Source organism: Protopterus annectens, chromosome 1.part0, assembly GCF_019279795.1.
Source record: "Protopterus annectens isolate FY-2018-M chromosome 1.part0, PAN1.0, whole genome shotgun sequence".
Lineage (NCBI taxonomy): Eukaryota > Metazoa > Chordata > Ceratodontiformes > Protopteridae > Protopterus > Protopterus annectens.
In genome coordinates this window covers 997,427,449-997,449,419 of record NC_056725.1, presented here as the reverse complement: position 1 = coordinate 997,449,419, position 21,971 = coordinate 997,427,449, and positions in this window count along the sequence as shown.

Below are 21,971 nucleotides of genomic sequence, written 5' to 3'. Positions count from 1 at the left end.
GTCCATACAGCCTACCTCGATCTGGCTAAGGCCTTCGATACAATACCCCACTCGGGTATCATTGAAAAACTCATCAGCTTAAATGTTAACCCATACATCACAAGATGGGTTGCAAACTGGCTGAGTGACAGAACCCACAGGGTCAGAGTTGCTGGCGCCATGTCAGACTCAAAGCCTGTCACAAGTGGTGTCCCACAGGGCTCAGTCTTGGGCCCACTCTTGTTTGGCATCTACTTTTCCGAAGTACAAGCAAACACAGGAGGGTTATGGCTGACAAAGTTTGCAGATGACTGCAAACTGGGCGCCATAGTAGAAAACACATCTGACACAGATATCCTTCAGAAGGGTCTCACAGAAACGGATAACTGGTGCCAGAGCCACGGCCTAAAGTTAAATGCCAAAAAATGCATAGTCATACCCTTCGGGAAAAACAAGGTTACCCCTAGCTACCAAATAGGTGGCAATCCACTGAGCACAGAAGAAGTTATCAGGGACCTGGGGACCCAGGTTGATAGTAGTCTGTCATTCGACACCCATGTAGCTAAAGTAGTTAGGAAGACCTTCTACATCGCCCACCTTATCATGAAGGGATTCTCATCTAGATCAAGGGAGGTCATAGTCTCCCTTTACTCATCACTCATCAGACCAATGATTGAGTACAATGCCCCATTCGGAATGTATCTGACCAGACACTTGCAGCAGCTGGAGAGGCCACAAAGGTTCCTCACCAAAAGGATAAAGGGTCTCAAAAATCTGTCCTATGCTGCCCGACTGAAAGAACTCCAGCTCTATTCAGTCGCTTACCGCTTGCTCAGAGGTGACCTTTGCTTAACATACAAGGCCATGTCAAACCCAGATTTGATGAATATGCTTCACCTCAAAAAATCTAGATCCATCAGAGCCACAAGAGCGGGAGACTTAAACCTCAACACGGCTATTAATAGGACGTGCTGGAGGGATAGATTCATCACCCAAAGACTCCCTATGCTGTGGAACAAAATCCCGGTATATATGAGGCAGAGCACCTCGCTGGCCTTGTTCAAGAGAAATCTTGACCAATGGATGGGAGATCGCAGATATACCCCAGGGATTACCTCAGTGTCACTGCTCAACAGAGGCACAGCAAAATAATGGGTATAGTTCCCCATACTAAAGGGGTGGCGTAAGCCACAAAACGATGGGCTAGGCTTGTAAATGCCCTCGGGCAGATAGCCTAGTATGAACCTATGAACCTATGAACCTATGAAAATATAATGGAAAAAATGATTATGTTTATCTTTGGAAACATAAAAGTGAAGAGAAGATCAAAACAGTAAAAATGAGAATTAATATGTACACAAACGTAGAATGTACAGATTTTTTATGGAGATTATCAATAAGTAACTTACCAGTCAAGGCAAACATGCCATAAAAAACAATAAAAGATAGAATATGTTTACATTGTGGTGAATTAGAGTCAACTGAATGTTTTTTATAAAGTGTAAAAAGACGTTTAATCTGTGGAAGGAAATATATGACAAAGATACTTAAAAGAATTGGAGAACATTGAATGTATTAATATGGACATGATTGAATATGAGCATTAAAAATGTAAAAACAAAAGGATATTAAGCTGGATGCAAAATTATTTTGTATAATATGGATAATATGCAACAAAAGAAGTAATGAAGTAAAATAGAGTGGAAGGTGTTTATTATCAGAGATTTTGAAGAATGTAAGACTGGTTGTGGAGAAAAGAATGGTGGATAACAAATTTAAAGTTTAATATAAATTAAGAATCATGTTCTAAACATTGTAACTATTGTAAATAATGTAAATATGCATTGAAATGTACATAAGATGTATATATTTGGAAATACAATAATGAACCCCTACTCTTCAATGTATGGGGATGCATTTGAGTGTGGCGTGTCTTACTTCCTGTTTCTGTTCCAGGCACACAGGCAGCATGTTGAAACAGGAGGAATGGCGAGTAATAGCCAAGTTGGAAAAGTAATCACGAATGAAATATTGAGTAAGGAGATAGTGGAGCCAGCATTGCAAAATCAAGTAAATAAAAGGGAGGTGGAGGATTATTTTGTACTGGAGGTAATGGAGCAGAGGAATGAACCAGAGAATGCAGTAGTAGCAGGAATGGATTCAGAAGATCTGTTTCAGAGAAAATTGTTCAATGGTGAAATGGGAAGCCAGCAGGAATATAGTATTACAGCCATTCAAACTGGAGGGTTGCAGGATGATTGTTTAAATGAACTTATCAATCAGACTGAACCAGAGAGTGCTGTAGTAGCAGCATCCTGGGGTGAGATAATGAGAAAAATACATTGAGAAGAGGATATTGAGAAAACAACAGCAAAGAGATCATATATGCAAACAATTTTGGATGGAAAAAGAAGGAACAAGGACATGAAGGAAATAAGGAAAAAGTTTGCTGTATGAGTAAGTAAAATGAAAAAGGACCGGACAAGTATGAAGTGTAGGACTCGGTGATTGCACCTTTGGGTGCTCTGGTTAAAGAGGTAAGTGCTTTCATTCTTATTAATAAGGAAACATTTTATGATATATTATTTGAGAATGGTCTGGGCATGGAAATTTTTCTGGAAAGATATAAACATAAAACAAGTGACAATCCTTGGTCAGATTATGTGGTGCAATCTTTCCAAAGAGAAACGAAAAAGAAAATTATGATTTAGTTTAGAACTGAAATTGAGGCAAACAAATTAAAAGAATATTTACTGAATTTATGCAAAGATGTTATGGACATAACAAAATTTATGATTAAAGAGGTTTATGGGCTAGGGGATGGGAATGTGGGGTCATATTAAAAATGACAAATGCAATGTTGACACATTCCTAGCATTATTAATGTGAATGGTAATAGAGGTTTTGCGAAATATAGAGTAGAGCATAAAACTTGTTTTTTTTCTGTGGGAAAGATAATCATTTGATTAGTGAATGTGACAAACAAAAATGTTTTATATGTCGTAAATCAGGACATGAAGCAAAAAATGTTATATGAAATGCAAGAAATGTGGAAACACTGGACATGCATGGATAGAATGAGAAGAAAATGTGCAGAGTATAGAAAAAGAAGATATATAAAAAGTGGATCAGGAAAAAAATAAAAAAAGAACAAGAAGGGCAAATTGAGATGAAGACATAGAAATAAATGCAAAAGAATGTCAGAAAGAAAAGGAAGAAGTGCCACTGGACACAAGTAAAGAATATGCAAACTGGCAGGTAGTGAGAAGAAAGAAAATTTCTATAGGGAAGAGAGTAAAAGAATAAAAAGAAAATTTAAAAGTATAATCACCAAAGAAAGCAATAAAGGTAAATGATGAGAAAGATATCATACTAACTCCTGTTAAAAGATGAAGATTTTAGCCTTAAATGTTAATAGTATCAAAAATGTTAAGATAAGAATAGGAATCATGGAATGACATGTTTTAAGAAATGCTCAAATCATTATATTTGAGGACACTAGATTATTAACAGAGGAAGAAAGTGTACAAACAGAAAAGTTGTGGGATGGACCTATTATCTGGAATATGGGTACAGACACTTGTTAAGGAATATGTATATTATGTCAGAAAAGTATAAAAATATTAGTTGTTACTACAGCTAAATTAGGATGAATTACAGTATCTGATGTAAGATGGAAGACAAACACGTATAGACTTATTGCTATATACGCATATGTCACAAAGAAAGAAAGAGAGATAATGTTTAAAAAGATCCTTAACTATGTTTGTATTAATATGAATATAATACTAGCAGGAGATATTACTTGTAATTTAAAAACAAGCAAAAATAGTGGTGATGTTGAAATAGTAAATGAAATGAGGAAATGTGGTGAATTATATATATGGGGCAATATACATTGGACCTATAGAAGAAGTGAGATTAAAACTGAAATTAATTATTTTTTTAATATTAGATAGTTTAAAAATCCTACAGAAAGAAATAAAAAAGATAGGATTCTTGGGCAATACAGTGATATGGATAAAAGTACATGAGAAAGAAGAATATATAAAAATAGGTAAAGGAATTAAAAGATTGAATGAAAAAGAGTTAAAGCAAGAAGATTGGAGATAAATAATAAAGTTATGGAATGACCATATAGACATGAGAATGTTTATGAAAATTGTATAAGCTGGTGGATATATCTTAGGAAGCAATTTAAAAAAAATGCTTCTTTGAATGTATGGAGAATAAGTGAAAAAAAGAAAATAAAACATTAAGTCAAGATATGTTTCGAGAACTAATAAACAAAGAAAGAGTTTTTTTTATGAAAAAGAGAAAAAAAAAATTTGAAATGAATCAAGTAAGGATTAAGAATTTGCTATATAAGCAAAAATACTGCTTCCAATGAAGAAAATAAGTAATGTCCTATCTAAACAAGTTGGTGAAATAAAAAAAAAAAAAATAATAAGTGAGTTAAAAGATAAAGAAGGAAATAAAGTAACAACACAAGAAGGAATATGTGGAATTATTAAAGAACAGATAAGCTAATTATTCATTAAAAAAGAATCAAAACAAAAGCAAAGGTATGATGTTAATAGATTAATTAAAGAAGATGAAAGTTTGGAACAAAAGAGAAGCCTGAAAGAGTTTAATGATTTATTAAAATATATTAATTTGAATATAGCAACAGGATTACATGGTATTGAATATCATATGTGTGATGAAATGGAAATCTGGCAGAAAGTAATATTTGTAGATGTACTGAATGAATAGTTAGAACTGGGAATAGTAGATGAAGAAATGTGTACCAGAGTAATAATATTTCTATGGAAAAAAGGAGAAAAAGATGATATAAGGAACTGGAGACCAATAGTATTAAATAACACAGACTATAAAATATTTATGAGAATAACTAAAAGGTTACCAATTAAAATGGATAAGTTACTTGATCAAACAATATTTGGTAGAAAGTGAAAAGGAAGTCAAGATTTATTATGGCTAATAAAAGGGGTAATAGATGATATTATAAACAGAAAAGTAGAAGCAAAGATCATGACAGGAGATCTAAGTAAGGCATTTGATAAAATACAATATGATTCTCTATGGGAAATTTTAGGGGCATATAATATAAGTAGGAGAATAATACAGGTAGTTAAATTGACATATGAAAGGAACAAAGTTAAAATAAATGTGAATGGGATAGATAACATTAAAATAAAAATATAATGTAGAATAAGACAAGGATGTCCAACTAACAGCATTATGTTTTCTTTAGTGATGAATGTCATAGTAAGATTTAAAAAATGACAGATATTGCAGGATACAATATAACAGAAGAATTGCAATTACCTATAATGTATACATATGCATATGCTATATTAATCACTAGAAATAAAGAATGCATGAAAGAAATAAGTGAAAAATTAAGTAAAGCATTAAAGAAGGTTGGTCCATGTAAAAATCCAGAAAGTATAGGTTTCGGATGTAATGGAAAATAAGTGATATAAAATTTAATGAAGAAATCATAGATATATTAGGAACAGTATTTGGAGTAAATGACTATAAGAATAAGCAATGGGAAAATGTGTTTCAAAAAATAAAGGATATATGAACTTTTTGGAAAAAATGCAGATTATCATACAGAAAGAAAGTGCATTTGATAAATTCTATCCTACTAGGTAAGATTGCATATATAGCTAACACCTATTTGTTGCCAACACAATATGAAAAATAATTAATGTCTATTAGATTTTCCTTTATATGAGGATCAATACTGAACCCAGTTAAGAGGGGAATCTTGTATATGAAGGAAGAGCTAGGAGGATTGAGCCTAATAAATCCAGTTGTTTATGCAGCATCATTGAATCTATATAGAGCTTTGAAAGGTTATTCCAATGAAAACTAAGAATTTGACCGAGCCTATACCAAGTATAAATCTTTCTGGGAAAAATGGAATAAGGAAAAAGCTCAAAAATGTTATGAATGAGGATGTAAAGGAATATCAAAATAAAATTATATTATGGAAATTAAAATTGAATAAGATTGAAAAGAACAGAACAGAATGGTATTTAAATATTATGAGAACATATTATGTGGCTGACCCTTGGAAACATTTAGATATATAAAAAAAAAGCAATAACAATGAGATATAAATAGTATAGGAGTATATATGAATGCAATTATTTTCTATGTTGATTGTGTATAGATAATTTGCCTAAGGCAAATATGCCTTAAAAAGGAAAACAAGATAGAATATGTATTAATTGTGGTAAACACGAAACAACAGAACATATGTTTTTGAATTGTTTGAGGGTGAATAAACTATGGGAAGAGTTATGTGAAAAAATTTCGGTGAGATTTATAAAAGCTGAACAACTAAATATGGGCATGATTAAGAATGGTTATTATAGTAAAAAAAAAAAAAAAAAAAACAAGAAGACGTGAAGAAAATTGATAGAATAATATTTTTTTTTTGTTTTATGGACATTATTGACTGAAAGATTAAACGAGATTAAGTGAAATGCAAAATGGATATTAGCAGAAAATTTGAAGAAGATACATTTTGGGGTATGGAAAAAGGGAATGGAGACTGTTTGTTATAACTTAAGTGACATTGTTAAAAGTGTAAATATTTGTGAATAATGCAAATATGTATATAAGTAATGTATGTATATAAGAGATGTCAGTCAATAAAAAAAACTCTACTCATTTTGCTAGGTGCTGTGGGATTTTTTACATCCACCTGAGCTACCATTAACTAAGGCTTGATGGGACCTTGGTTTAACATAGAGCCAGCGAAGTTCAAATAAGTAGTGCTCTGAGCCAAGGGAAAAAAAACATATTGAAAAACAAATAGTGAGCAAAAGAGCTACACAGCAGAAAACTACTTTATTCTTAAAAGCAATATTTAAGAATAAAGACGTTTTCTGCTGTGTAGCTCTTTGAGCCAATAAATCTTTTTGAACTCAGTTTAACATTTCATTTCATCTGAAAGATGATCACTGTTATGAGTTTTCTTAAAAACTTATAAGTAATATTGCAGTTTGCTTTATTACAGTGTGTTGGATTGTCCAAGCTGGTGGTGCACTTTCACTATTTTTTCCTTTTCTTCCACTGTAGTACAACTGTCGATTTGTAATATATGTTAGGAGGATAGGAAGACAGACCCCCCCCAGCCCCACATGGGGAATGTAGGGGGCTTGCACCACAATAAAAAAATCTGTTTTTGTCATTGTTTTAGATGAAAAGAGTTCAGATAAACTGTGTTTGATAAGTTGAGTTTCAATATGTTGACATTTAAATGAAATGATATACACACATACACACAATTTAAATATATCTATAGAGAGACATATTGCTTACATATAAGTGGCCACAAATGCAGGTGATCAAATGATGGTAACTAGTGGTACAAGTGATCAACTGTTCAGCATCACTGGGTACTGGTTTATATTTTTTGCAAGATCATGGTATAGAGGGAATTGTGAATTTGCCCTTTCCTATTGTAGTGCTGTTTAGGAATTAGTATATTTAAAGTCGCAGGAGGTGTGGGAGCAGGGTAGGAGACCTTACCCCCCTGCAGTAAACACATGGTCAACATTAATTTCTTTTAAGTGTTAATAAGTGTACAGACAATTTTAAATAATTAGATGACATAAACTCTTGCATATGATACATATACATATACACACACCCACACGTGCGCGCCTGTGCGTGTGTGTGTGTGTGTGTGTGTGTGTGTGTGTGTGTGTGTGTGTGTGTGTGAGTGTGTGTGTGTGTATAAATGTAATTATATTGTCCCGTCTTTTAGCTACCTCCCCATTTACTATATTACTTAAGAGCTGGCCTACCTACTTTATAAACATATGGATATATAAGTATGTATATGTATATATTTGATTCAATGAAATGTGTTTCAAGCCCAGAAAGTATATGGGTCAGTTATGGGCTTGCTTTAATTGGACCCTGTTGCATAAATCACTTTATTATACGTAGATCAAGTAGAAACTTGAAAGCTAATAAATTGTTGGCACATATAATGCCTATTGGTATCGTATTTCATAATCTACCAGCCCTGATGTGAAAAACAAAGACTTCAGTTTTGATCTGACATTTAGTAGTTAAACCAGTAAATTATTATTCCTAGTATTTAGTGTATGAGCTATAAAATCAATAGCCAAGATAGCTGAAAACACTTCATCTTTCAATCAGCTCTTAACAATCTGTAGGCTATTGAATGCAATGATAACTTTTCAAGTTGCTTAGCATATGGCAAGAATTTGCATCCAGTTACATGTCTGGTAATGCTCTTTGAATTCTCCCTAGCTCCATCATCTGCAATATCTCCAACACGCAAATAGAACCACAATATTCTTTTATCTGGTGAATGCAAATTGAAAATAACTTGACCATAACAATTCTGTCCCTAGATGTAAAAGTCTTTAATATGTTCTTTATTAAATCATAACATTTATTGACAGAATTATTCACATGAGGGAGAAATGAAAGAGATGAGTTGACAGTAACATCAAGTTCTTAGCATGTTTGACTGGAGAACAGAGATATCCATTTCATAAGGATAGCAATAGTTAGATACACCAAAATAAAAAACTGAAGATTTATTACTAAATGTCATACTGTTAGTTCTACCCATGTAGTAAACCTATCCAAGTAATTTTGCAAACACTGATGGTCTATTCATCAGCAAGTTTACTCAAACAAATTGGACCTGATAAAGGACAGTCACTCTTCAGTAGCCCAAATAGCAGGGGTCTAAAAATGAACCCTGGGGTACACCACACTTAATAGAGATGTATTTAAAATATTTATTCATAATTTTAACTCTACATTTCCAACCTACTAAATAGTTTTAACCCATCTCATTAAATAAACTTTCATGTTAAATTAAAACCAAAATGTCAATAAAGACAGGATGTGGAACATAACCAAAGGCCTTAGCTAGATCAAAATAGATCACATCTATAGCTAAGCAATTGTGCAGGGAGTTTACTACATATTTGTGAAAATTAACTACATTAGATAGACTGTTACTCCCTGATACAAATCCATGTTGGTAAATATCACTATAAGAACTAAATATATGCTTAAAAGATGGATTTGATGCCTGCTCAATACACTTCTGTAAAATACATGGTGATTATAGACCAATTAATCTTACAATTGTATAAGACGACTATGCTTTACATATAGGAATAACAATAGCCTCCTTCCAGATTTCTGGAACATAACCTTCATCTAGGGTTTTCTGAAGCAGGTAACTAAATAAAAGTACAACCATTTACAATTCTTAGGAAATAACCATTCAGCTTGTCAGGTCCAACCACCAAGATCTTTACAATATTAGCTTAAGCTGATTTTATATATTCTTCCATGAAAGGTTATCAGCTACCCTCTACCTTTGGTAAGGGATGAGAATTGGTATTGTTCGCCAAGTATCTACCTAAAAAAGGAAAAAAATGCAACAAACAAATTATCCAAAGACTATGGGTTTGTTATATGTAGAGAACCATCACATAATACAAGACGTGAAACATTGTCCAGGCCATAGCCATGCAAGTGATTAAATAAACCCTTTTTATTATCCATGCTATTAAAGGCCAACTTTATTTCATAAGGAGTCCTATGTTCATTAACTAGTATTGAGTAGTTTTTCTTACATTTTTTCTACACAGACTTATTAGATCCAGTTGAATGAACCCCTTTAGGACCTAAACATTTTTTTTTACTTCCTGATGTTCATCCACAATATCTATCCAGTTGTCCATCCACAACCTCTTTTTCCCATTTTTGCATATGGGGGGGGTGTTGAACAGTGACAATCATCTAGAGGCAAGGTTTACACCACTCGGTGGCCCTGCCAAATATATTGGCAGGGCCACCCGGTGGTGTAAACCTTGCCTCTAGATGATTATCACTGTTCAACACCACCAGGTGGCCCTGCCAATATACAATATATGTGCACACACACACACACACACACACACACACACACACACACACACACACACACACACATATATATATATATATATATATATGGTATAAATTCATTTGAGCGTCCACACCAACCTGAAATGGGTGTAACAGCGAATCAGAATGTCGAATTTGAAAGTGGCAAATGGTCGGAATGTCATACAAAACACCGAATGCAACATTTCCAACTGCTCTACCACTTAAACAAGAGCTACCATGGGTCAAAAAGGGGGGGTATTGTGTGTTTCGCATATCTCCAGTTTGCAATTGTGAGAACCTGCTGCACTGCTTTCGCACATTTTCTGATCAGCCATCCACCGGCCGATTAAATGAATGCATACCATAATATATATATATATATATATATATATATATATATATATATATATATATATATATATATATATATATATACACACACACACACACACACACACACACACACACACACACACACATATACATACACACACACACACACACACACACACACACACACACACACACACACACACACACACACACACACACACACCTACTGAGAGGAATTGAGTCTGCTTGTTAAGCTATTACTATGGTCCCATTGCATATCCATGGAGAAGTACAGCATTTGAAAAGAGCAATGTTGGTTGTTATGACATCCGCTACACAAAGTCAAGTGGTTACCTATATAGTAGAGAAGATATCTGCAGAAAACCCACTAGCCTGTCATTAAATATTTTCTCCATTATATAAATGTATAAATTGGTAGCTTTATACGTTTAAGTTTACTATTACTTTTATTATGAGTATTTATATATACCATTCCCTTATGCTTCCTGTTATTCTGAAAGTATGTTGTTTAGACTACACTCTTAATGCCAACTCTTTAGCAACTGTTTCATATTGTTGCTGCATAACTGTGTTTATATAATACTCACAGGTCTCTGGATGTTTGCTACTGTGGTCTTGTTTGGAAATTAATTATATCATTCTGCCATTCCATCTATATTTATCAGTTTTTTTTTCATTTCACAGATCTCTAGTTAATTAAGAATTATTTACTTCAGAAGTGATTTGATCAAATTACTTAATACTTAGAAAAAAATTATGACTTTTTAGCGTAAACCTCAAAGTTTCTGTTTCCTTGCTAAAACTGAAGTATAGTTGTCCTTTATCAGACTTTTAACTCACCAGTTTACAAAATGGTAAACAACTTTTGGTTAGAAGTGTCACAAGTCCTCCTATAGTTTTTCACACATTTTAATGTGAAGCCCATCAGTTATTATTGACTTTTTCCAGCTTCACTGTCACAGCTTCATTTAATAACCTACTTCCTTTGAAAGGAATTGATCCATCTACATTATAACTTACGAGTGATTACATTTTGTACCTCCTTGCTGTTGCTTTGTAAATAATGAGAATGTATATTCATCTAGGATTTTAGCTGAACAGCTTCTATTTTTTTCACATCAATCCAACAGACATTTTCAATAGTCTGTTTTGTAATGTCTTTTGGATTCTTTTATCCTCTTTGTAAATGTGTTTCAGAAAGATTTTAAAGAAGTTCAAAACTTATTCTTGACTGTTTTTATTATTTTTGTATCCATATTTACTACACTGTCTACCTTTCCTTATTCATTTTGCTTTTCATTGTACTTTTAACTGCATTTATACTTTATTCTGTAATGATAAAAGTAAAATGCAAATTAAACACATCATATTATAAACATTCACCACAGAAGAAACACCTGCTTTATCTTTGTATGGTGACACTACCAAACATTTATTTGTTTGTTCCTAGATGTCTTAAAAACATTATTTTTTTTTTGTAATTTATATTTCGTAAAAAGATGTTTTATCATGAATATCTTAAATGCATCTGCTGGAACATTTCTACCTGGGCCTCCTATGAAAATGGGCTTTGCCCAGTCAGACTTTCCTGGCAAGCAAACACAAAGAAGTAAATAAATGATTTCAGTGACATAACTGATTCAATACTAATGTTGTCTCATGTCATACAAAATGATCTACCTAAAGTAAAGTATACAAAATGGTCCTTTGAGAACTGTATATCTTACACCTGTAGGCAATTTTCTGGCTACCTTTGTACTTTTATAATGTTTAAGAACTGCTACATTAATATAAAACCACAGATAACATAGCCTCTGCTTTAAAAATAGGTAGAACTGTTATTTCCCAAAAAAGGAACAACTGTGGTCAAACATAAATGCATTATGTAATACAGTTCACAGTGAAAATTCTGAAGTTGCAAAGGAGGATTAACTTGTTTTAATGTTTAAATAAATTAAATTATGAAAATCACTTACTTCTTCCTGCTACAAATGATGTGCTTAGAAAGCTCTGATTTTTTTTACTGACTGCATGGAGACAAAGAAACACTTGACTAGACTGATCAATGCACACTTACATCAACATAATTTTTTTCAGCCAAGGTCCCATGAGCCTTTCTTCTGGATCTGCCATTTTGATTCAGATAACTAAATCTGGCTAAGCACTGCAATGATAACAGATGACTTGCCTCATTAGTCCTCTCCTGCTGCTTGCATTGTAAAGAAACTCCACAGTGACTTGATTCTCAGGAGAAATAAATGTCTCAGCAAAACAAATCCGACTTGTGTTTATTTGTTTGTCTTTTGTGAACAGATAAAAAATAAATTTGTTTAGGCATGATATAAATATACTGTCTATTGGTGTTGTAGCTAATGTAAGTGATGGAACACAGCACGCCTATAAATCTTATTAAGGATAGCTTGTCAGGAGAGTTGGTCTGATCAGGGCAGCATTGATTTAATAGAATTTGCCCTGAGCACAAAGAGGAATTCATATCATGTCTGTGTTTAATACCAAGTGAACAATGCACAAGCTTTCATCATGCCAGGACAAAGAACAGCATGCAATTGATGTTTAAGTCAGTCTAGGCAGAGATATGCAAGACATGTTGAGCAATGCATCAAAGAAGAGCTTATAAATTAAATGACAGTGACACTTTTGAAGAATTCTACATCTCAAACAGGCTGCAGTAGATCATACTCTCAAAAGCCTGATATATTTTTTCTTTTCTCAGGATATATGATTTTTTCACCATTAATTACTCAGTTTAGTGTTGCAAACTACACTGTAATATTTCTTTTCACGTCTAGAAATGGAATACATACAGTATTTTGTAACTTACAATGATCTAATAATATTACATAAGCGATAGTTTGCTATATGTACATATAAGCATTTGATGTATTTTTATAAATCATAACATTTATTTTGCTGTTGTAGTATTCATGTATGCAAACTCTGCATTCAGAGTTTCATGATATTTATAAAATGTTAGCTGTTGAGAATGAGCAACCGTTAAGGGAGGGACAAAATTTCTTTCTATAATTCAAAAATGTCTAAAGTTTGACAGAAGTTAAAACCTCATATTTAAGCAATTTGAATGTTTGATCATTTATACTGTATCTCTTTATAATCTAATGAATACTGTATTTTGCAAACTGAGCCTTATCTCTTATTTTTAAAATATCAGAAGAGAAAAAGCAATAACTTGTAATTTACTATTTTCTTCAGTGTTAGGGGTTTATATGATATTGCTCTTTCATCGCAGGGTGGGATTCCAAAAGGCATGGGATAGCATAGCAGTGAGCCTCCACCATTGTGTCTCAGTACCCCAAACATGAAGTCCATCCCAGCTCCTGAAATGATATCATCCTGGAAGGTGGGGTATAGCCAAGTCAGTACCTTTCAATGTTGAGGTACTAAATGTCTAGTATTTATATTATGATAGAAATGGGTAATGTCAGTCATTACCATAGATTATCACAGAATCTCATTTCCAATGGAATGTTTAAAAATCTCATTACCCATTACTAGCATAGCACAATTTTACCTGAAAGCTTGAAATACTGAGTCCTGCAGAAGGTACCTGCTGCCCCAACTCCACCTATATAGCAGTACTGATACTTCAAGTGGGGAGCCTTCCTGCATTATGTGCTATATTTACCTATACAGGTGGAGATGCACACCATGAGGTCATCCCAGACAGCAGTGGCACCTGTAGGATGGATGGGTGAATGAATGCATGCATGCTTGAGAGTGATGCAACCTGGCATGCATGCTTTCTCCCAGTCCAAGTATGGGAAGGGGCATGTGAGGCTACTAGCCCACAAGAATTGCTTCTAAGTTTAGTCATATCATCAATGTGAGCTATCCTTACTGAATTTCGGGGATCGCTTACATGCCAACTGACCATATGTGTACAGTACTTGACTGCAACCCACTCATATAAGAGAAGACTATCTCTATCTGTATGTGGAATTTTCTACTACAGGTAGTCTGGCTTTCCATCATTTACTGTTGCCAGCACCAAGCCCTTCATAGAGGTGAAGATGTTGTTTTCCTGAAACAGATCATTTATGTCAATAAGCTACTCCATTATTTCAGGGTTGTACATTCATAGCTTCATAGGTTCATAGGTAGGTACTAGGCTATTGGCCCCAGGGCCTATATAATCCTAACCAAAAAGGTACCCTGGCTTTTGCCACCCAAGAAAATTATTTTCCTGTGCCCCTGTCGAGCAGAGCCACAGAAGTGATCCCCAGGGTGAATTTCCTATTTCCCATCCATTCATCAAGATTTTTCTTGAAGAGTGCTAATGAGGAGCTTTGTTTGATATAGATAGGTAGTTTGTTCCTGAGTATGGGAAGTCTCTGGGACATGAATATATCCCTCCAGCATGTTCTGTTTATTGTGCTGACATGGATTAGGTCCCTAGAGCATGTAGATCAGAGGGATTGTGATTTCTTTAAGTGGGGCATGTCCAACAGCTCTGGGTTTGACATAACTTTGAATATTAGGCAGAGCTCTGAGTAGCGATATGTGACGGAGTAAAGCTGGAGTTTTTGAGACGGTCTGCATAGGACATCTGTTTGAGACCAGTAATCCACTTTGTGAGGTATTTCTGCGGCCTTTCCAGTTGTTGTAGATGTCTTGTGAGATACATACCAAAAGGGGCATTGTACTCTATAATGGGTCTAATGAGTGATGAGTAGAGGGGAACAATTACCTCTTTTTTCCTGGATGGAAAACCTTTTCTGATGAGGTCTGCCAAGTAGAAGGATTTCCTGACTACTGTGGTGATGTGATTATTAAAGGAGATACTACTGTCCACCTGTGTCCCAAGGTCTCTTATCACACTTTCAGTGTTAAGTAGACTACCACCTATGTGGTAGTTCATGGGCACAGAGTTTTTCCAAAAGGGATGACAATGCACTTTTTGGCATTGAGCTTGAGGCCATGGCTTTGACACCAGGCATCTGTCTCAGTGAGGCCCTTTTGTAGGATGTCCACATCATTAGGAGTTTCGATTATGGCTCCCAGTTTGCAGTCATCTGTGAACTTCATTAGCCAAAGACCTTCTGTGTTAGCCTGTACTTCAGAGAAGTAGATACCAAACAGGAGAGGACCCAGGACTGAACCCTGTAGTACTCCACTTGTCACTGGTCTGAAATCGGATTTGGAGTCTACTACTTTCACAGTGTGGGTTCGGTCAGTGAGCCAGTTGGCAGCCCATCTTGTGACATAGGGATTTATACCTAGTTTAATGAGTTTATCTATAATTCTGGAGTGGCAGATGGTGTTGAAATCCTTGACGAGACCTAGATAGGCTGTGTGAACCACCTTACCCTCATCTACAGCTTTGGTGACTGCTTCAAAGAAGTCTATCAGGTTTAGGAGACATGATCTGCCTTTTCCAAACCTGAACTTGGTGGGGTCCAGAGTTTGGAGATTACCAATGTCTTTGTTTATAAGTTCCATGATGATATGTTCCATGGCCTTGCAGACCAGGCTCATCAGGCTAATGGGGCAGTAGTTCCCAGGGTCCGTGGTGGATCCCCCTTTGTGGAGTAGGATAACCGTCGCTGTGCACCATTCGGTGGGCATAAAGCCTGAGGTGAAGCTATGATTGGATGTGGTACTTATGTGGGGTGCCAGTTCATTCTGTAGTTCATGTAGAACACAGCCTGGGATGTTGTCAGGTCCCATGGATGCTGTGTTTTTGGCTTTGGAGAGTGTGGTTTTTACCTGAGTAGCCATGATTACAGGAACTTTGCATTTTTCCAGTATATAGATGGGCTCTTTAGGGGGTGATAGGGGGGTAAAGTTAGCACTGAACCTATCTGCCTGGCTGTTGGCAATATCAGTTGGTTCTGTATATTTAGTGCCATTATGCTGTAAGTTAGAGCAGATCTGAGTGTTGCCATTGAGATTCTTGACATAGGTATAGAACCCTTTGTGGTTGTCTTTAGAAACAGTGGTGATTTTGTTTTCATAACTAGCTCTGGAGGATTTTATGAGGGATCTCAGCTTCTTACTGACACTGACCAGGGAGTTCCTGCAATCATGGGATTTTACTCTTTTTTGCAGCAGTTCCTTTCTTCTGTTGTAGAGTTTGTTTATGGCAGATTGGCTCCCTTTTTTTGGAGGATAGCATCTTGGTTCTGTTAGGGATAGCACGATTCATGCACTCATGTAAGTGCTTATAAAGTGCATTTGTGTAGGATTCAGCAGTCGTACCTCTATTGTCCATCTGCATGGGTGTTGTGCAGTTTGCCACTTCTGTCTTAAGAAGTGTGAAGTTGGCTTTGGAGAAATTTTTTACGATGGTTTCCCTAATGGGGGATGGGGGCGGGATCTGGATGTCTAGGGTTATTAGCTTATTGTCAAACCTGACCAACGAGGAATTGACCTCTGTTGTGGAACACTGTTTGCCCATGTTGGTAATGACCAGGTGTAGGATATTACTGCCCCTGGTGGGGGTGTGGATAAGGTGTTCCAAGGCATTGGAATTTATGAATTTTAGAAAGCGTTGAGCAAAAGAGTTGGTACATGAGTAGTTTTCCCAGTTAATGGTGGGGTACTTAAAATTGCGCATTATTAGGGTGTTAGGATGTACCCTAATATTTCCAGTGTATCAAGGAATGAGGAGTGAGAATCCTGGGGCATGGTGGGGGATCTGTAGCAAGCTACAATTTGGATTGCAGCCTTGCCCAGAGTTAGTTGCACTTGGATAATCTTGGATGCATTATGCTGAACAACTAGCTTGGAGGGGTGGATATCCTTAATGAATATGGACATGCCTCCGCCTTTAGTGTTTCGGTCTAGGTTAGGTGGCCGAAAGGTGTGGTATGACTTATAGCCTGGTAATGCAGGGGTGCTCTCTGGAGCCTTGAACCAGGTCTCTGTTACTGCACAGATGTCGATGTTCTCCATTTTAAGGAGTGCTTCGAGTAAGTGCATTTTGAGGTTTAGATTTCTAGCATTGAGTAGCATTACCCTCAGATTTTGCTTGCTTGTACCTGTTACAGTGGTGTATTTCTCATTTGAACCTTGCCTAAAGGAGGCACTACAGGGGTGGCAAGAGCCTTAACCAGTATCTGGAATCCCAAGGGCAACAGGTGCCAGCTATCTCTGCCAAAGCATCATAGTCTGTCGATCATGTCATCCCAGGCAGACAGATACTGGATCCCCTTAGAATGACACCAGAAGCTTAGCCAATTGTTGAAGTCAATCATTTTGTCCTTGTACTGTGGTATCATTCTAGGTGATAGCAGGATGCTACTCAGGGCTAGGGTCATACCTGTCTGGTCTACATGATAGGAGAGCTCCTCCATGTCTCTTTTCATGTAGTCTAGGTAGGTACGTCTAGGTAGGTCTAGCCTACGACATTACAGGATGAGGTATGAGCTTTAAAGCGGCAATTTCGCTTTACTTCCTAATGTTTAGCCATTCTGAATGTGGCAATATATATTCTGTATTTAATGATGTCTTTTGAAATATACTAGTTGACATCTTGATTATGTGAATGAAGTACCATTAGGTAGAACAAGAAAGAAGGTTTAGCATATTCCGACCACGAGCTTGGCAAGCTGTAAGCCAGTATTGGCAGTCTTTAAGTTAACTAGACTAGCAGCGGTTTAGCGCTGTAGTGCTTTTATTATATTCTAGCTGTGCACTATTTATTTAATGTACTATACTTAAAGATTGTTGAAAATTCTGTTGTTAAATGAATGTTTAGACACAATTTTTATTATTTTAAATACTGGTCATTGCCGATTTAATTACAACAATAGCTGATTTAATTACTAGTTAATTGAAGCTTGGTTTTTTGATTTTCGCGCCGAAAAGCTATGTATACAAACAGTTCATTTGTTTTATGTCATTTACACCTGAAGAAGCGTAGTACATCTACGTGAAAGCGCTTGTGTTTTTATGGAAAAATAAAGGACGTTTTTTACTTGACTTTCCGTGTGGTGACTCCAGTTTGGATCTACTATTGATACCTGTTACAGTGGTGTATTTCTCATTTGAACCTTGCCTAAAGGAGGCACTACAGAGGTGGCAAGAGCCTTAACCAGTATCTGGAATCCCAAGGGCAACAGGTGCCAGCTATCTCTGCCAAAGCATCATAGTCTGTCGATCATGTCATCCCAGGCAGACAGATACTGGATCCCCTTAGAATGACACCAGAAGCTTAGTCAATTGTTGAAGTCAATCATTTTGTCCTTGTACTGTGGTATCATTCTAGGTGATAGCAGGATGCTACTCAGGGCTAGGGTCATACCTGTCTGGTCTACATGATCGGAGAGCTCCTCCATGTCTCTTTTCATGTAGTCTAGGTAGGTACGTCTCAGGTCATTCACACCAAAATGGACAATGACAGAGTCATATTTGTACTTGTTGTGGAGTGGCCTGAGTGCATGTGTTATGTGGTGGATCCTGGCACCTGACAGGCAACTGACAGTAACTTTCTCCTTGTTTAGCCTGGTGAGTGGAACATCAGTGTGCCTGACTATAGAGTCACCTATGACTAGAGTGTTGGATACGTTGTTATGCCTTATGGGCTGTGTTTGGGCGGCACACTGAATTTGTGGGCTAGGTATCATTTGGGTTGTGTTGGAGGGGTGGAGGTTGCTTCCATTTCTGCTTTGGAGGTCTCTGTTGCTTAGGCAGATTTTTACTGAGAACCTCCGTGAATGTAGATGTGTGTTTTGGTGGTATAGGTTTTGAGGGACTATGTGATGAGTGTGGTATAGTGCAAGTGTTTACCCTCTCCTCCTGACTGTCTAGTCCAGTCTTGGGTGAAGAGAGTTTGTGCCCAGTTTGGCTATATCAGTGCATCTCCCACAGGTTGTAGTGTTGGGTGGTAGGAGGAGAGAGTTGTCTGTGTACATGAGGTAATTGCTGCATTGCCCTAAGATGCCCAGATTCATCAGGTAAACAAGAGAAGACACCAGGAGCTGACCCATAGACATGCCTCAATATGTGCTTATTTATTAAGTACTAAAAACTGTTTTCCTCTAGATAAGTGAGGAAAGTTGAGTGCTATAGTAATTTGTATCTTATTTAATGCTTACAATGAGTTCTGAACAAGTGATGAGCTCAATGAAACAGATTTGAGTGCTAAAACTAAAAAAAACTGGCTAGTTCTAAGGGAAAATTTGAAGAGCAGACATTATGGCACCGGGAATATTTTAACCCTAGCTAAGCGGCAATGCATAAAGTGTATTTATTTATTTATTTTTTATATAACAGTAGCAAATGAGCAAACTGATTTTAACAAATTAACCAATTAACCAATTAAAAGCTAAAAACTGAGCCCCGTTCAAGTAGTCTTCGATCAGACAAGTTCTAACTGCACACTCCTGCCACTAGGGTGCAGGGGAACCTTCTCCAGAAAAAGGTGGCCTGGATTAGTGCTCAAGTCATACAAACAAAGCTAGATTCAGCAGGCCTGAATCTAGACAAAAATCCATGCTGGGAATAAACAAACACGGCTCTCTCGATATTAAATAAAAGATAAAACTTTTATTCAGGTACAAATTAGTGAGCGCTTTCGTGCCTCCTGGCACTTCTTCAAACAATAAGAACACTACAAAAATCTCAATAAAAAGGGTGTCCAAAACACCGGTAGGAAAGTACCCGTGAGAGAGATCTGCAAGGTCTACACTTTAAACATGGATAACGGTGTCCCTTGCGGGACCCCAAAAATTCAGGGTACGTGTGAATCTGCTGACATTGATACGAGCAGATTGTAGGTGTACATGGAACAGTAGGTTGTGCAAGTGTGATAATACATGGGTTGACAAAATGTACGACATGTGTCCCGAGACGGGGAGAGTGGGCAATGTGTAGGGGTGTGCTCATACCCCAGCTGTGCTCGCAGTAAGTATTTGTCATGACTGCCTCTAGAGGGGTGGCAGGTAGGTAGACGATGGGTATGCAATAATGGGCTTAAGTGTGCAGGTGCTGGTTGGCAGAGATGTAGTAGGCCCACTCAGTGGAAGTCATTAATATTCCTATGTGGGCATAGCATACGCCTACACCTCCCAAACCTGAAGAGCACATCTACCGGATAGTCTGTAAACCATCGGGGTAATACATAGAGACCAAATCAGTGCTGTGTACCCGATTAGAATGGACATCCATAGTTATGTATCAGAATGTAACAAAGTCCAACTAAACACTTCCAGAACTAGTGATATTAGGTGAACAGGTGGCGGAATACAGGTAATGACAGATGACAACATGTATGAGTCAGAAACAGCATGTACCTCAACAAACGTGAATGAATACATATGCTCTGTGACTGTAAATGTGTCTGGTTAATAGAACCAATCATCTAAATGTGTCCCACAGGGTGTTATGCATTGTTCCTGATACAGTGTTCATTCACACCCATTGGTATGTGAGTTCTGCTACTGATGGAAAGTGCATAATTTGCTGATTACCTTAGGTAGGTGATAGCATAATAGAAGTGGTTCAACACCCGTACGCCTGCAAGGGACACACCCGTGTGGGCAGTTGTGTCCTGCAAAATGACAGTTATGGCACATGGCCTGTGAGTTCGGGAATGGAGGCTATATAGTGTGTGTAGTGGTGTCAGACATTAATTTGTTATATCTGAAACAGCTACATGTAATAGGAAACAGTATTATCAATTATAATGCTACATGAATAACCTTAATGTATGCAAACCGTGGAAGTCGTCCGTTTACTACTGGCTGTGGGTATGTGTTGCCTTGACACATGTGATAGCTCTACATATAGGGTCTATAGGGCCGCCACCATTTTGAATGGCCAAAGTGGAACCTGCTCTGTAGAAATGTCAGATGTACCAGGGCAGAACATACCTACAGCCATGCATAGTACAGAAATATACATATCGGCACAAATCAAAGCGTAGTCTAGCAGCAGTAAAGTTGCTTATGCTGCATATGACATATCGACGTGTCAGGTATACAAGACCTGTAACAAGCAACCAGTATAGACATGTACAACATGAGAATGTCCCCTAATCAGGACAGTTGCAATGGCTAGAGTATTGTCCATACCTCTCAACTGTCCCTGCATTTTCAGGTACGTCCCTGAGTTTGACTGAAAGTTTAACTCTGTCCCTCTTAATCCCTCCTAAAATTAGTGACTGTTGAAGGAAAGGTGGTGAATCACACTTACTGATTAATGACAATAAGTAAGAGTTATAAACTACTTTTACTTCAGAATATGTGTATTGAGTCATATGCTCTGATTCTGTCAATGTTTCAAGTTAATAGCACTACTTTTGTAAAAGTGTCCCTGATGTTTTCTTGACCTGTCCCTGATTCTGTAGAAATGTGTCCCCGATTGGTGGAGAGGTCTGGTATTGTCACATGAGATATGCCTAATGAGGGACTGTCCCATGCAAAGTGGGAAAGGTGTCACTCCTACAGTCTCCCGTCGTGCAATCTGAAAGGTGGATAACGTGCAGTAGGTATGCGGTAGCATGACTCGGCGGACAGCTGCATTAACAAACTCAAGTCACATGTCAGCATTGCAGAGTATCGGTTCCCATGTATCAGGCAGATGGGAGCAGATCGTATGAGGAACATGCATATAATATGATTACATCACTGGACAGGCCGCCGAGTCCTTACAGTCGAACGCCTGATGTCACACAATGGTTACACATACCCGATACTGTAGTC